The sequence below is a fragment of the Astyanax mexicanus genome, chromosome 20, assembly GCF_023375975.1.
Source record: "Astyanax mexicanus isolate ESR-SI-001 chromosome 20, AstMex3_surface, whole genome shotgun sequence".
Taxonomy (NCBI): Eukaryota; Metazoa; Chordata; class Actinopteri; order Characiformes; family Acestrorhamphidae; genus Astyanax; species Astyanax mexicanus.
In genome coordinates, this window is record NC_064427.1 from 34,152,275 (window position 1) to 34,169,140 (window position 16,866).

Genomic DNA, 16,866 nt, shown 5'->3' on the forward strand with positions numbered 1-16,866 from the left:
TGTGGGGTTGATGGTTGATGGTGCAGTTGGTCTGCAGGTTTAGGTTCAGCAACAGTATGTGCTGAAAGAATGAGGTCAGCTGACTACCTGAATATACTGAATATAGACCAGGTTATTCCATCAATGGATTTTTTCTTCCTTGATGAACACGGCCATATTCCAAGATAAGACAATGTCAGGATTCATGGGGCTGGAATTGTGAAAGAGTTCAGGGTTCAGGGAGCATGAGATCATCATTTTCACACATGGATTGAGAGAGAGTTCTCCACAGAGTCCAGATCTTAACCTCATTGAGAATCTTTGGGATGTGCTGGATGGAGAAGAGCTGCTTTGTGCAGCGGTTGGTCAGACTCTACCATCATCAATGCTGCTGCAATATCTTGGTGAAAATTGAACTCAGCAACACTGGATTGAAATAAATATGGTTACATTGCAGAAGATTATGGAAACAATTTTATAGTGAATGCATGACCCAATCGAAGCTAAAGGCGGTCCAACTAAATATTAAAGTGTGTGACCTTTATTTTTACCAGGTAGTGTATTATTGCTGGGTAGATGTTTGTGTTAGTGGATTAGTAGTCGATATGGCAACATCATCGTGGTAGCGATGGCAGAGCGCTGCTACTCTTTGATGTTGTGGATTGGGGCTATTGTTCCTGTATTACTCAGTCTCTTTGATTGGACCGGGAGCTGCTTCCACACTAACTTTGCATGAGACGTCCGGCTGTGAGAGTAATTGAATGTGGAGGTGATAATGAATGATAAATACACTGCGGAACTGAACCACAACCACTGGAGGAATGGACACCTCCCACTTCAACACACAATTCAACACACAGACACACACAAACCATTAGCATGGGTAGGATGGGTAGTAGTTCTCCACTGTTTACACCAGAGACTGTAAAAAAACGGACGCCATGTCGCCGTTCCCATTCATTCAATGAAAATGAAGCCAAAATCTTCCTCGATGTTTCCGATCCTGAAACCCGAGTCTGTGCAGTAGAGACCAGAGGAGGGAGAAAGACTGTGGAGAGACAGCCTACTCATTTAAATAACCCCGCCCCTGAGGGCTGCCTCGAGGTCACAGGCTGCAGAGCGGTCTGTTATTGGTCCCGCCCATAACCAGCCCTTTTACAATAACCACACCTTTTTTGAATAGAGCTGAATAACGTTTTAAAAAACGAATTATGTGGGGATATAAAAATATGACAATATAAGCAGAGGTTACACTAGCTGCTGCATTTAAATAATGGAGGTAGAATTACAGTATATTCGAAAAAAAAAAACATGATTGAAAGTTGTCTGTTTTGCCATTGAAACCTATGGGGATGGGTGGGGTTATACAGCTTTCTGAAACCGAACAACAGGTGGCGCCCGACCTGTGGTGGCTTCACTTTTGAGAGACGATGCTCTGTCCAGCTATACACAGTCTATGCTTCACACATATTATTCATACACGCCATTATCATAAATATGAGCATTGACATAGGAACCCCAATATCAGAAATTGGTGGATTTGTCCCCTCCAAAAATCGCAACAATAACAATATACTGCAATATAAACGGCTTTTGGGTAATGTATTGTTCTACAGACTAACAGACTAAGAGGGTTTGGGTTATTTAACATTTATATATTAACTGCTGCCAAAAATTTCTATAAAACGTAAAGTTACATTGTTTTTAATAAAAAGACAACAACTTTTTTTTTAGTAGAAAAAAAAAAAACAGGACCCTACTGGGTTTATTTAAAGGGGAGAAAATGTAAATATATAATAGAATTGACATGCCAATACATAATAATAATAATAATAATAATAATAATAATAACCAAATCTGTTATATTGTTATATACTCTTATATTCTTATAAATAATATGTATGTAATTCACAATGTATATAATTTTTTCTAACAACAGTACATGTAATGTGAAGTAACATGTTTAGATTGTATAGATACCTTTAGTTGGATTTAACTAATAATGAACATTAATATGTCAAACCCACTCCCACCCCTTTAAATATGAGGGGAAGTGATCAGGGTTAAAAAATGAAACATATCCTATAATTGTCATTCATACACAAACACACACACACACACACTAACACACACCATTATTGTGTGTAGGAGGAATAGGTCTTATGCCGTGTTTAGTCATATGGATACACACACACACATAAAATCTATGCCTACACCTAACCCTAACCTTAACCCTTAATCAACCATAAAATCTAACCCTACACCTAACCCTAACCTTAACCCTTAATCAACCCTAAAATCTAACCCTACACCTAACCCTAACCTTAACCCTTAATCTACCATAAAATCAAACCCTACACCTAACCCTAACCCTAACCTTAACCCTTAATCAACCATAAAATCAAACCCTACACCTAACCCTAACACCTAACCTTAACCCTTAATTAACCATAAAATCTAACCCTACACCTAACCCTAACCTTAACCCTTAATCAACCCTAAAATCAAACCCTACACCTAACCTTAACCCTTAATCAACCCTAAAATATAACCCTACACCTAACCCTAACCTTAACCCTTAATCAACCATAAAATCAAACCCTACACCTAACCCTAACCTTAACCCTTAATCAACCCTAAAATATAACCCTACACCTAACCCTAACCTTAACCCTTAATCAGCCATAAAATCAAACCCTACACCTAACCCTAACCTTAACCCTTAATCAACCCTAAAATCTAACCCTACACCTAACCCTAACCTTAACCCTTAATCTACCATAAAATCAAACCCTACACCTAACCCTAACCCTAACCTTAACCCTTAATCAACCATAAAATCAAACCCTACACCTAACCCTAACACCTAACCTTAACCCTTAATTAACCATAAAATCTAACCCTACACCTAACCCTAACCTTAACCCTTAATCAACCCTAAAATCAAACCCTACACCTAACCTTAACCCTTAATCAACCCTAAAATATAACCCTACACCTAACCCTAACCTTAACCCTTAATCAACCATAAAATCAAACCCTACACCTAACCCTAACCTTAACCCTTAATCAACCCTAAAATATAACCCTACACCTAACCCTAACCTTAACCCTTAATCAGCCATAAAATCAAACCCTACACCTAACCCTAACCTTAACCCTTAATCAACCCTAAAATATAACCCTACACCTAACCCTAACCTTAACCCTTAATCTACCATAAAATCAAACCCTACACCTAACCCTAACCCTAACCTTAACCCTTAATCAACCATAAAATCAAACCCTACACCTAACCCTAACCCTAACACCTAACCTTAACCCTTAATTAACCATAAAATCTAACCTTACACCTAACCCTAACCTTAACCCTTAATCAACCCTAAAATCAAACCCTACACCTAACCTTAACCCTTAATCAACCCTAAAATATAACCCTACACCTAACCCTAACCTTAACCCTTAATCAACCATAAAATCAAACCCTACACCTAACCCTAACCTTAACCCTTAATCAACCCTAAAATATAACCCTACACCTAACCCTAACCTTAACCCTTAATCAACCATAAAATCTAACCCTACACCTAACCCTAACCTTAACCCTTAATCAACCCTAAAATTGAACCCTACACCTAACCCTAACCTTAACCCTTAACCCTAAAATCTAACCCTACACCTAACCCTAACCTTAACCCTTAATCAACCCTAAAATCTAACCCTACACCTAACCCTAACCTTAACCCTTAATCAACCCTAAAATCTAACCCTACACCTAACCTTAACCCTTAACCCTAAAATCTAACCCTACACCTAACCCTAACCTTAACCCTTAATCAACCATAAAATCGAACCCTACACCTAACCCTAACCTTAACCCTTAATCAAACCTAAAATCAAACCCTACACCTAACCCTAACCTTAACCCTTACTCAACCATAAAATCGAACCCTACACCTAACCCTAACCTTAACCCTTAATCAACCATAAAATCAAACCCTACACCTAACCCTAACCTTAACCCTTAATCAACCATAAAATCGAACCCTACACCTAACCCTTACCCTAACCTCAACCTAACCTTAAAATCTAACCCTAAAATATTAAGATAAGCGTTTGGGTTAGAGTTGAATGTAGGGTTATATTCAATAGAGAATCATTTACTTTCACCTTTTAGTTCATTTGCATGTAGTTGAATGTTAGTTGAATGTCAGTTGAGCATCAAAGAGGCCATCAAATGGACCATCCAAGTAAAGTGTTACCGATTTATTCACTACGTATTAGGCTTTATTCTGTATAAGTGTTATTGGTGCTTAATTAGGGGTCTGTGATTGATTAAATATTTATTCAGTTTTTTTTGGTGTCTAATTAGTGAAGAACAGAAGCTCACTTTAGAATATGGTGCAAATCTCGTTCTATTAGTGACTTATTAACCCCTTATTAACTTTAATAAACTCCAGCACAGCCATAACCTTACCAAACTCACATAGATCAAACTGCTGCCAATTATAATAACACTAATAACACGTAGAATTAGCTAATAGTTAATGCTTAATAATCTAATCTGCTTAACAGGGTGCTAACATAACTGTTTATTGTGCACTATAAGAACTAATACAGCCATTATTAATCATTTACACATTACAACAGACCACAAATTAAGCACCAATAACCCTTGCACAGAATAAAGCCTAATACGTAGTGAATAAATCATTCACAAATGTCTAATTAAGACTTTATTAAGCAAATAATAAGACATTAATACATGCCTAATTTGTGTTCCTTAAAATAAAGTGTTACCTATTTGTTTGTATGAGTTGAGAAAGTGTAATATTTGTGTTTTAACAAAAATATTTACATTTCAGGAATTATAATATATTATGTGTCATAAATTATTTCAGTAATATTGTATAAATTAAGTAATTGTAATTAGGTAATATTGTATGCAGAAATTAAGTAAAGTTTACTAAAGGAAAGAATTGACTGAAGTTCAGTTCACTTATTTGCTCTATGTAACATTTAAGTCTTGAAACTGAGGTAAAGTTACTTAAATTGATCTGAAATTAAATGTACTTAAAAAAAAGCAAATGCAGAAAGTTGTAAAACCTTTTTTTGTAAATAAATTTTACTCATTTTTTTTTTTCAGTGTGGACATGCAGATCAAGGATTGGATCATTTTTTATTTCAGTATTAGCAAAATAAAAACATAAATCTTTAGTGAAAGTTCTACGACAGTAGTGCAACATCACTTAAAAATACTGTATCCTGGCCAATCACCACCTTCCACCTGCCTTTAAAAGAAAAGCAGGATCTAACGAGTCCAGACATGATGAGACCTTGGTCGTCGAAGAGCTTTGATCAGAGACTTACAATTCATGTTCTATATTAAACTGCTTTTATATTTTTTATTATTTTATTTTACATGTTTGTATGTAGAGTCTTGTGCTGGGAAAAATAAAGGGATTATTTGCCAACCTTAATTATTTCACCAAGTTTAAATGTCCTTAAAAAACACATTCTTCTTGTTCTGTTGGTTCGACTGCTGGGATGTTAAAAATATTCAGTGCTCTTAGAACAATTTTTAAATTGTAGTTGTGTAATTGCTTTTTTTATTTGAATAGCTAATAGCTAGACAAGATGCAAATCAGGCTCTTCTGTTCATATAATGGTTTAAAAAAAACTACAAAAATTTTAAGTATTTTGACCTTCAGCCTCCAAATCTTTATCTTTTATATTCGGTTTCGTAGCAAAAAAAAAAAAAAACCCAAAAAACCTTTGCTCTCCACTGTCATACCAGAGTGACCTTATTTCAGATATCTAACAGTGCTCAATTTACTGTGTTTCCATTGTCATTCAAATAAATAGGAGTGATGGACTCTCATGGTGCTTTCTCTTCTACATCTAAAGAAAATGTGTGAAATCGCAAATCCACCAGATCAACTCAACCATGCTTCAATTCTTCAGCTGTGAACGTTCTTTTCTAGATGGTTTGAACTTTCAAACCAATTACAGGAAGCTGGAACAGACTATATAAAAAATAATAATAATATCAGGGGGTTTATTTTAGCATTCAAGCTTGATTTAGGGCGTGTCGATGTGCCTTTTGTATTGTAAGGGGTCAAAAAAAATACGCCTTGCGCGGCTCAAACCGCTCAAAATGCATGTACTAATTCTCTTAATTAATTATGGATGTGTTTTGTGTGTAGCATAAAAGAAACCAATCTGTGCGCCACGTGTAATTCCCTTTAAGAGCCAGGTAAGCTCTGGCACTTTTCTATCTTAACAGTGTGATGCTTTTGTGCATCTCAGCAGAGGATTCTGACCTGCACTTTCACTTTGGCTTGTGAAGGTACGCTAGCAGCTCAATCAAGGTAACAGCAATGTTATTTTATTCTTTATTCTGTTTATTGTTGATGTAAAAGCTGGATTTGCGAGCTGCAGCACATTTATTTGTGTGTGTAATAAGCAGGGGTGTACACACACTGTGTACATGCATGTGCCTTGTGCACAGAGCTCCTGCATGGCTAAGATATAGGATAAGGCGGCTGACTGTTGACTGTTGTCATGTTTTTAATCGGTCAGTGGCGCACCTGTATTTTCCACCACCAAGATAGAAACACGCCTGAAATTTAGCTCAACAGAGACTGTTGGCAGGCACAACTGATTACTCTGGTGATTCCTGTATCTACTGTAACTGTAGAAAAAACAAAGAGAAATAAATGTATCAGAGATTAATCTCTTACTTTCATTCTACTGTGTGACGCACATCCACTTAAATAGGAGTCAAATTCTGTCAGGAAGGTAGAATTTGGCACAACACCTGGTATGGCAACCCACCAAATGCCATTGGTATGTATCAGCTTAGTAGTTTTAGAAGTATTTACTGCACTTTTCCATGAGACTCGTTAGTTTTACACATTTTACTGTAGATCTGGCTTTGATTGAGTCAGATATGGTAAAAAAAAACTGACAGATGATAAACTGACAATATTTTTCTCACATAGAGGAAAGATTGATTTTCTATTTTATTGAGCTGTATGGACAGACACACACACTTACACACACTTACACCATTATCATGTGTATAAATGATAGCTCTTCTTCTCTGTTCAGTCATATGGACACACACACACACACACACACACATACACCAATCATGTATAGGATGGATTGATCCTCCCCCTGTTTGGTTAGTTATATGAACGACCAACAGATGGAGGGAATGTGTGTGTGTGTGTGTGTGTGTTACTTTAATGGTTTGATGCACTCAGCACAATCATGCAGCCAGTAGAGCTGGCACATCTCTGCAAGTGAACACACACACACACACACACACACACACACACACACACACACACACACACACACACAAACTTGTGCCCTGCTCCCTTAGAGACAGCTGTGTGCTTCTTTTTTAGTGACATCCCTAAAATACACTTCTCTCATTCGCACACACACACACACACACACAAACACACACACACACTCCGCTCTGCAAGTCCATCATCCTGCCACCCCCCCATCCCTCCGTCAATGATTAATGCATCTGCTCTAATATGATGGATTAACACTTCATTGTGTGTATGTGCATGCCAGTGTGTGTGTGTGTGTGTGTGTGTGTGTGTGTGCGTATGTGTGAGTGAGAGAGGGAGAGAGAGAGAGTGGTAGAAGATTAATGGGTAAAAAAAGCAAAGAAGTGTTTGAGAGAGAGAGAAAAACACAGAGAGAGAGAGAGAGAGAGAGAGAGAGAGAGAGAGTGATGCCCCTTCATTTTAACTCTTATTAATAATGCATAAAGCTCCACCGTGCTCAATTTTGCCTTTGTCTCACTGTCCACACACACACACACACACACACTGTCTTCTCTCACACACACTCACACACACTGAGGCTGTCATATATTCAGTACAGTCAAAGTACACAGTCCAGTCAGAATAGTATGTCAACCCCTTTGTTTCTTTCAAGCTCTTTTATGTCACTAAAAGAGTCAGGCATGGTGTTGGACTGAGGTTTTTTTATCGCGGTTAAACAGCACTTAATCGCAGTGGGTCCAGTTAAAATTGACTTTTTTTTTAACCCTTAGTGCAGTTCAATTGAGATGGTATAAAAACAGTAATTACACTCAGGTGCAGATCAACCAGACAATAACCTGCTAAAGAAGGTAGTCTTGGTCCGGCCCCAAACGAACTCTGGAGCGGTTTGCTTGTGGTGAGAACGTGATCCAGTCTCAATTAGACCCATCTATCAAATATACGCCTTTTATTTGATAATAATATCTGATATATTAGCCAGATATTGCTAATTACTAGGGGTGTGACGAGACACTAATATCACGAGACGAGACACAATATTGGGTTCACGAGAACGAGACGAGACAAAATTTAAAAATAAAATTTTAAAGGAAAACGTCAAAAATGAAAAATAGAAAACTTGAAAACTAGAGTTTTATTTGACAAAATCCTATAACGCCCACTTAACAGACTGGTTTCTCTCACAAATTGATTCTATAAGAAATAGAAATAAGAATAAAAAATAAAATAAAAAACTTTTCTAGGTCTTATATAGTGCAAACAATAAGTGCAAACCACAACCAGTCATATTAAGACTATGGTTTGTGTTTCTTTTTTCTCCTAAATCTCTTGTAATTTAACTATTCATAACCATAACCAGTCATATTAAGACTATACTTGAAGTGAAACAGAGACAGAACATGTTTTTAATACAGTACAGAGCTAAGGGATTAGTACTCCTGCCTATGAAACAGTCACGAGTAGGATTTACTTACAGTATTTATATATGGTTTGTGTCTTGTTGGTCACTCTGTTACCGTTTATTGTTTCCACTGGAGCCAAAATGCAGCCAGACATACAACTTAAAAGCAGCAGAAGCATCTTCTATACAAATACCTGAATTTTCCTCTTCTGCTGAGAGCTGCTCTCACTGCTCAGCCATCATACTCTATCGCTATCGCTACTGGGTTGCCAGATCCCTCTTTAAAAGTCCACACTTAACTGTTTTTTTGCCTCGCGAGACAGGTTTAAGCCTGACGAGAAATATCGTCCGTTTTAATCTCGCTAGATCTCGTGCCACGAGATCTCGTGCCACCCCTACTAATTACCACTACTACGTAGAAATGCTGTCTCTGCTGCTCCATGCTGTTTACATGCACAGCATGTGCAGTGTTCACAGTGTAACTCGCCACCATGCAGCTTCATTTACTACGTGTACATCTGCACTGCATGTCTCATTGAAAACACTGTGTTTGAAAGCGCAGCGGCAAATTTTCAGCGTTCTGTATTAAAGCAGCTTCATTCTGCACAGATATACACATCAGAACACAGAATCTTCTCTCTATTTTTTAACTTTCTTGCTCCCACACCAGACAGCTCTGACCAATCAGAGGAGACAATGTGCTCACGTGGTTTATTGGTGTGTATTCTGATGCGTTTAGGTTTATCCCCGTGTGAAACCAAACCAAACAGGGAAAGAAAAAACTCCAAGTAAACAAATCATCAACTGATCCAGACCATAGAAACAGATAGAAACGAAGATGTGAAAATGCCCTCAATTTTTTTACTAGCCAGAAAGTGAGCGCATTGCTCCTTTATTGACAAAATATCTACAAAATCAGATGATCATTAAGTATTAATAAAAAAAAATGAGATAGGTAGGTATATGTTGAAAACAGTTCTGTTTACACTAGTTAAAAGTAAAAATTCACCCCAGCCAACAAAATCCTGGGTGCATTTTTACTTTCTGGACCTCTGTGCAACTATAGATTTACATAGGATCTCCGGTGGATTTGGCGTTTTACAGAAACTCTAAGATTAGGTCAGTGGCTGACCTGCACTTAACAGAGCGTTACATGTTATAAAGTAACATATGACATTGCAAAGACTGTTATTATTAAATGACGTAATTTTTAAACATTTCTAGTTTGCTACTCATCTCTCGAAGTATTGAATCTATAGACTTTCTTAATTGGTCATTGTCCCCTTTGAGATCGGACTTAAGCTCCTTTATGGCTTCCGGGAGATCACTCGGTGTTACCTCCGCACCAGTTAGCTTTGGTGTTTCGGTTGAGTTAGCATTAGCCTGTGAGGTTGCCTCGTTAGCTTTTGAAGTCTGGCCGTTTTTCTCCTTATTTTTAGGCATGGTTGGTTCCTAAAGCTAGCTTCTCGCTGTCCTGTTTTCTCTTTTATTGTATTAAAACTCTCTCCCTACCTGAGAAACGAGTTTTAAGTACGAAATTATCGAGTTTTGGCTGGAGCACGATGCACCCACGTCTGTCTACTCCGACCGCATAACGGAAGCCCCAATTTTTAAAAATTTCTAACTGTCATCTGTCTAAAGAAGAGTTATATCGGATCATCAGAGCACTTTTTTCCGCAAAAAAACAGCTCTAATGGCATTCATTCATACTAGAGACCACAACTAGACATTTTAAAATGAATGAAACCTTTAAAATTAAAACAGCTTCAATATAACAGTATTGTGATGCTCTTCTAACATGTAATAAAGAGGTAGAATAGTGTCTATCATATGGTTACTACAATTTGGTAGCAGTAACCAAAATAACAGTTCTCACATAATGCTGCTTTAACTAGTGCACTTGCATGCCAAAAGTCATGGGATAGCAGTATGCATATTGATCACAGTATCTGATATAACAAGCCATTTGTTACCATGGGTTTCCCACAGAATGAAGCTGATTACTACTTTACAAAAGGAAACCATGCTGCATACATATGTAACCTGTAATTAATGGGAATATGTGGATGTGGGGTATTTTATAGTGCTGTTGAGTGCGTCCTAACCTCATTTTAAAAACAGAAAGATCCATTTTATAATTACAAATGATGAAACTGGTTATTATACCGATTTTATAATTGCGATAATTGCTGTTCATGACACACTCTGTCAGAACAACATCAAAATTTTGGACCAAAACCAACATGCTCAGGGGGTCTTGCTCTGCTTATCTGGAGTGAAGCAGAATTAGCATGCCAGTGTTAACCCTTTTTTTATACTCATTTGTTTTAACAAATCACACTCGTTCGTTCTAATCTAATCGAACAGTCTGCAGTAGGTACATTTCCCTCTCTGTGTCACTCTATTACCTGAATAATGAGATCATGAGGGAGCTGAAATATGAATGTTGCTGCGTACAAGCTAACAACAGCAGTAAAATAGCCCAAACAAGCTTTGACCAATGTGGAAGTTTTAAAATAGCTGACATTCAGTGTTAAATTTTAGTCATTTCATGCAGCATTGTTTAAATGTGCAGCTTGTTATAAGCACTGATGTAATATTATTAATATTTCAAATATGGCTTAGTGACCTGAAGATTCAGAGAATGCTCTTAAAAGTTTAAAGGGAAGGTTAGACTTAAACATTGCTTTACATTACTTTCTGAAATATGCTTATTCTGAATTTGAACTTCCTTCTTTTAGGCTTCCTCTTACAGTAATCAAATGAGATTTGTTCTTTGAGCCCCCACTAAAAGACATGCTTTACCCATGCATTTCTGGACAAGCTGAGAAACACATAACCATGAGGACTGAGGTGGTAGAGTAATATTACAGGATTTTACACAAATATGACTTGATGTAATGGCTATGCATCATTACACAGTTCTGGCTTGTGTCCGGCCCGGCCAGTATTGTCCAGTTGTAATGAACACAGGAACCAGGAAACGCGAACGCACGTGCTGAATGTAAAACTGTGGTTTATTTACAACAAGGGCTATATACAAAGAAAACACAAGACATACCAGGAGTGTCGTTGACCAGCCAGGGGTTTGGCAACAGAGAAGGGCCAGGCTAAAAGGTGGTCTAACAAGGCAGGAGGTCGGTAGCAAAGACAGTAGTAAGAGGGCTAGGCTAAAGAGTGGTCAAGGAACAGAAAACAGGGCAGGAATCAGGAAAGCAAAGGACCAGGTAATACTCAGCAGGGAGAGAAGAGAAGGGAATGCCTTAAATACTGGGGATTCCTGGGAGTAATCAAGTAAATAACCAATCAGAATTCAGGAGAGGAAGATCATGACTGAGTTCTTTTTTTTTTTTTTTTGTCGGGAATCATCTGTTTCTATGAGTAGTTTAATGACTCCTTTATTGTGATGTCACAATAAGGAAGCGTGCATAGAACCATTCTGGCACCACCACCACCCCTCAATCCACACTAGATCAGTTGAAGTAACACCATCTAGGTCTGCTTGTTGAGAAATGTAGACAGTAAACAGCATAATTAACCAGCAGACTTTGTTTGAGGGAGGAATCTATATCTACTGCCTGTGGCAAGTCAACAGATGAGGGAGATATAAACACTCTAAGAACTAAATAAAAAAACAATCCATTTATTTTCTGTGAGTCAGTTTTTTTGAGTAGTTTGAATGGCTCATTTGTTGTGATGTCACAATAAGGAAGCATGCAAAGAACTTTCCTGGCACCACCACCACCCTTCAAGCCAAACTAGATCAGTTGAAGAAACACCATTTCGGCCTGCTGGTTGAGAACTTCGGAGAGTACACAGCAGAATTAGCCAGCAGACTTTGTTTGAGGGAGGAATCTAAACCTACTGCCTGTGGCAAGTCAACAGACGAGGGAGATGACACAGGAGCTTTCAAATAATAAAAGTTATTTTTTTGTTTATATTTTGCTATTTAGTACAAGCTAACATAGACGTATACATGGTGTGGCCAGCAACAGTTTACAGTACTTGCAATAAAAAGTATCAGAGCCCTTAAATGACTTATTCTAAAGGCACTGAAACTAGCGAGATCTCTTTATGTGAGCGTGATTTTGTGCAAAGAACTTCATGAACATGTTTTCTAGAGCCCATAGACCTTTTATAACGTGTGTGTAAAAAGGTGAAGACGAAAAAAACCCTGAATATAATATGTCCCCTTTAAGAGGGCTGTCAAAATGTAAAGACATTACATTAGAAGCATTACATTAGAACGCTTATTAATTACACAATTATTTCAGTCATTATGCTGTACATTTATTTATATAATGAGCTGTAAATGTAATGTAAATGTGATGCAGGATTCCTTTGTGTTCTTTATCACCACTGTCCTGGACTTTTCCAGGCTTCCCTGTGGAGCTCCAGCAGAACTGTACGGCTATTTGTTATGCCAGCGGAGCGCCGTGAATTCAATTGTGTTCAGTAGAGTCGTAGGCTAGCCGGGCACAGTTTCAGTGTTTGTGGCAAGTGCGGCCGTTTAAGAGAGGTTAATGAAGGATTGCGCTCTCGCCGAGGCAGCGCGAGGAAGGCTGCAGAATTCTAATTTCCCAAGACACCCGAGCTGCGTTTCTCACTTGGGTTGTTTTCAGAAGAGGAGAAAACTGCTAATAGCTCTCTTTGGTTTTATTAGCCGTGTAAATGTATACCTAGCCACAGAACCCAAGCGCTTGTTGGCCGTGGCAATATATTCATGGGGTTGGTGGGGTTTTGACAGTGTGTAGATGTGAGTTTGTGTGTTCGTGTGTGTGTGTGTATCCCACATCCCACTGGGACAGCGCATCCCATTTTGCTAGCCACGCTCATTAGGAGCTCAAACTGCAACACTAATGCTAAAACACACACACACACTCTTTCAGTCCTGCTCTGTTTTTCTTTCTCTCTCTCACACACACACACACTAACTCCTCATCTTCTTAGACGTTTCTCACAGGCTTACGCTAAGTTCCAGACATCAGTCCACCATCCACTCCCTTTACTCTGCTTTGTTTTGCTTCGCTTCGCTACAGGAATGATGGCGGACCGTCCTCATCATTATTCCCCATCATAACTCTCAAAAATGTCAAAACTGTAGAGCCTGTAGAGTGTCGACTGTGTTCGGAATTCAAATGTGTTTACAGTACAGGGCTTTCCCCTCCGCTAATGAGTCTGCTAGCTAGCGCACAAGTCATGCGGGCTAGCCTAATTAGCAAGGAAGAGAAAGAATAACAACACCGAACAATGCTGGAATGAGGTTGTTGAGGAAAGTTGCTACAAAGAGCAATTTCCTTCTACGGACTGTAATCAATTTAGGTCTCGTAGTGTTGGTTATTAGATAATGGTCAACATGTTGCCCATTAACAGCAATGTTTAACCCAAATGAATCAAGTTAGCCGGGTGCAGAGTAGCATTTTTGGACTTTTTTGAGGGGATTTTTACCTTTAGTCCAGAGCATGGGGATGAATTGGTTTTCCTGCAGTGAAATAATTGTGATATAAAGTCTACTTTAGATATTATATATCATTATTACTGTTATTAGCTGCTGTTATGAAAGGTTATAATCAAAGGATGAAATAGGGACAGTGAGCACTAAACCCTAAACCATATTTTATTCATTAATAGCTGAAATGTGTCCCGATTAAAATTTTTAGAAACATTTCCTTACCCCCCCAAAAAAAACGCTTTTATTGCGGTGGATGTGTCTGTGTGCTTTGGGCGGGGGTTTGAACCTGCGACCTTCCGCTCATAGTGGCGGCACTTTAGACCGCTGGCCCACTCGCTGCCCTGAAAGTCATTGATTCTTAGGTGATCAAGCTGTACTACGTTTTTTCCCAAATGTTTAAACGCATTTCTAGAAACTTGGCTCAGTTTCTCAAAACTCTAAACACAAACTGAAAATTATGAACTGCTTTTTAAAATTCTACAAAACTCCAGCAAAACTGATTCCTTCCACCAAAACATCACACACAGCTATTTATATACTCATCTCTTACAGAGCATCAAATACACACTGACAAGATCAATTCAGAGCACTTTTATCAGAAGTATTTGGTTGTGTTTTTGACTTCATGAGGCCACTGTACGAATTCAAATGCATACAAGTCCATGGAAATATGTTGAATTTCTGTTCTTTATATTTATTTGATGCGGTGTAGGACCCTCCCATAGCATTTACAGTACTACACGTATATGCAACACAAATGTAAGCCATTTTTACTGTATGTAGTTAGTTGCAAAACTGTAATTTTCACTTATGTCAGTACAATGAGAAACATGACGAGGAAAATTAGTTCACATACAAAGAGGAAACAAAAATGTATTTATTATTGATGTATTTGAAGGTCAGTGATACTTAAGTGAGCAAGCTGTACTAAATGATGGTATTTGTGTTTAGCGATTTGCGAAGCAGTGATTTAGAATGATGATATTTGAGTGAGAACATGTGGAATTGTGTTTAGAGTTTAGCAGTTTGGAGTCACAGTGTCGACACATGAGCTTCATGTTTTTGGATTTGTGTGCATAGTTCCACATTTGGTGTGTATACAATGTGGAGAAACTGTAAGTACTGGACAGGTGTGCTTTTTCCTGCACTGAGCTTCCTAGCCTGAGGCTTCTGGTTTGAATCTTCCTCTCCATATCTGCTCTCAGTGGTTTTCACAGGATGCAGTTTTCACAGGGCGGGAATGGGAGTGCCTCTCTCTCCCTCTCGCTTGTCACTAAGTGTTGGGTGTCTATAAGGATCTGTGGCAGACATGAACCATTAGCATTCCCCTCTGAGTGCAGCGGAAGGTTTGACGATGCTGGGCGGGCGCTGGTTTCAGCAGAAGCGCTGGCAGGTTTTTTCTTGGCGGCACATGAAGTGTGAAGCATTCATTTCCCCACATTGGTGATGCTGTCAGGCGACTCGCTTCGATGGGTGAGCACATCAAAAACGGTTCGGCAGACAAGAGCGTGCTTAAACATCTCCAAAGCCTGGCCCGGCATCTCCGTGCATCATCGAAAGAAAACACAAAAGATGACAGCGTAAATGACGGGAGCAGGAAAAGTCAACCGGCATCCAGCGAGTAACAGAGTGATCAACAGGGGCCACGTTTAAGTCGAGACAGATGAGGTGAATAATTGTCACCAGACACCACAGGAGTCTGACACAGATGGAGAAGGGAGGAGGTGGCGTGGAGGGCTTCAGACAGGCTAATGGATAAAAGATGGAGAAATGGGCTTTAAATGTCAGTCATTTACTGCCATATGTGCACTTTAAATAGTATGATAGCTGCAACGAGCATCAGCAGAATGAAAAACAGGCACACTTCAAAACTGCGTGCAAAACAACATGCATTGTGGCTTCTATGCAGTAAAAAGTACATCCAGCCTTCAAACACTTGTTTTTACATTTGACAGTTTTTTCCACATTGTTCACACACAAAATGTGGAACTATGCACATAAATCCAAAAACATGAAGCTCATGTGTCGACACTGTGACTCCAAACTGCTAAACTCTAAACACAATTCCACATGTTCTCACTCAAATATCATTACATTACATTACATTACATTACATTACATTACATTACATTTGGCAGACGCTTTTGTCCAAAGCGACTTACAATAGTCAAGTACAATATCATTCATCAAATATCAAATATCATCATTCTAAATCACAGCTTTGCAAATCGCTAAACACAAATTGCATCATTTAGCACACCTTGGTCACCTAAGGATCACTGACCTTCAAATACATAAATAATAAATACATTTTTGTTTCCTCTTTGTATGTGAACTGATTTTCCTGGTCATGTTTCTCATTGTATTTACATTAGTGAAAATTACAGTTTTCCAGCAAACTACATACAGTAAAAATGTCTTACATTTGTGTGTCACATATACGTGTAGTACTGTAATGCTATATGGGATGGGGGGGGAGGGGGGTTGGGGGGGTCCTACACCGCACCACATAAATATAAAGAACAGAAAGCCAACATATTTCCATTGACTTGTCTGCATTTGAATTCGTACAGTAGCCTCATGAAGTCAAAAACACAACCAAATACTTCTGATAACAGTGCTCTGAATTGATCTTGTCAGTGTGTATTTGATGCTCTGTAAGAGATGAGTATATAAATAGCTGTGTGTGTTGTTTTGGTGGAATGAATCAGTTTTGCTAGAGA

The 16,866-nt window shown here is 38.5% G+C and overlaps 1 long non-coding RNA gene across 2 annotated transcripts; it reads right to left on the reverse strand.

Moving 5' to 3' along the window:
- Positions 1 to 2,413: 2,413 nt before the first annotated feature.
- LOC125784881 (uncharacterized) lies at positions 2,414 to 3,630 on the reverse strand. Of its 2 annotated transcripts, none has more exons than XR_007427491.1 (3): positions 3,381 to 3,630; positions 2,936 to 3,127; positions 2,414 to 2,640 (listed from the first exon to the last, which is right to left on the reverse strand). It is a non-coding gene; the product is annotated as an uncharacterized LOC125784881 (long non-coding RNA). The 2 variants fall into 2 exon arrangements; XR_007427490.1 differs by having other exon boundaries at positions 2,936 to 3,175.
- Between the last annotated feature and the right edge of the window lie 13,236 nt (positions 3,631 to 16,866).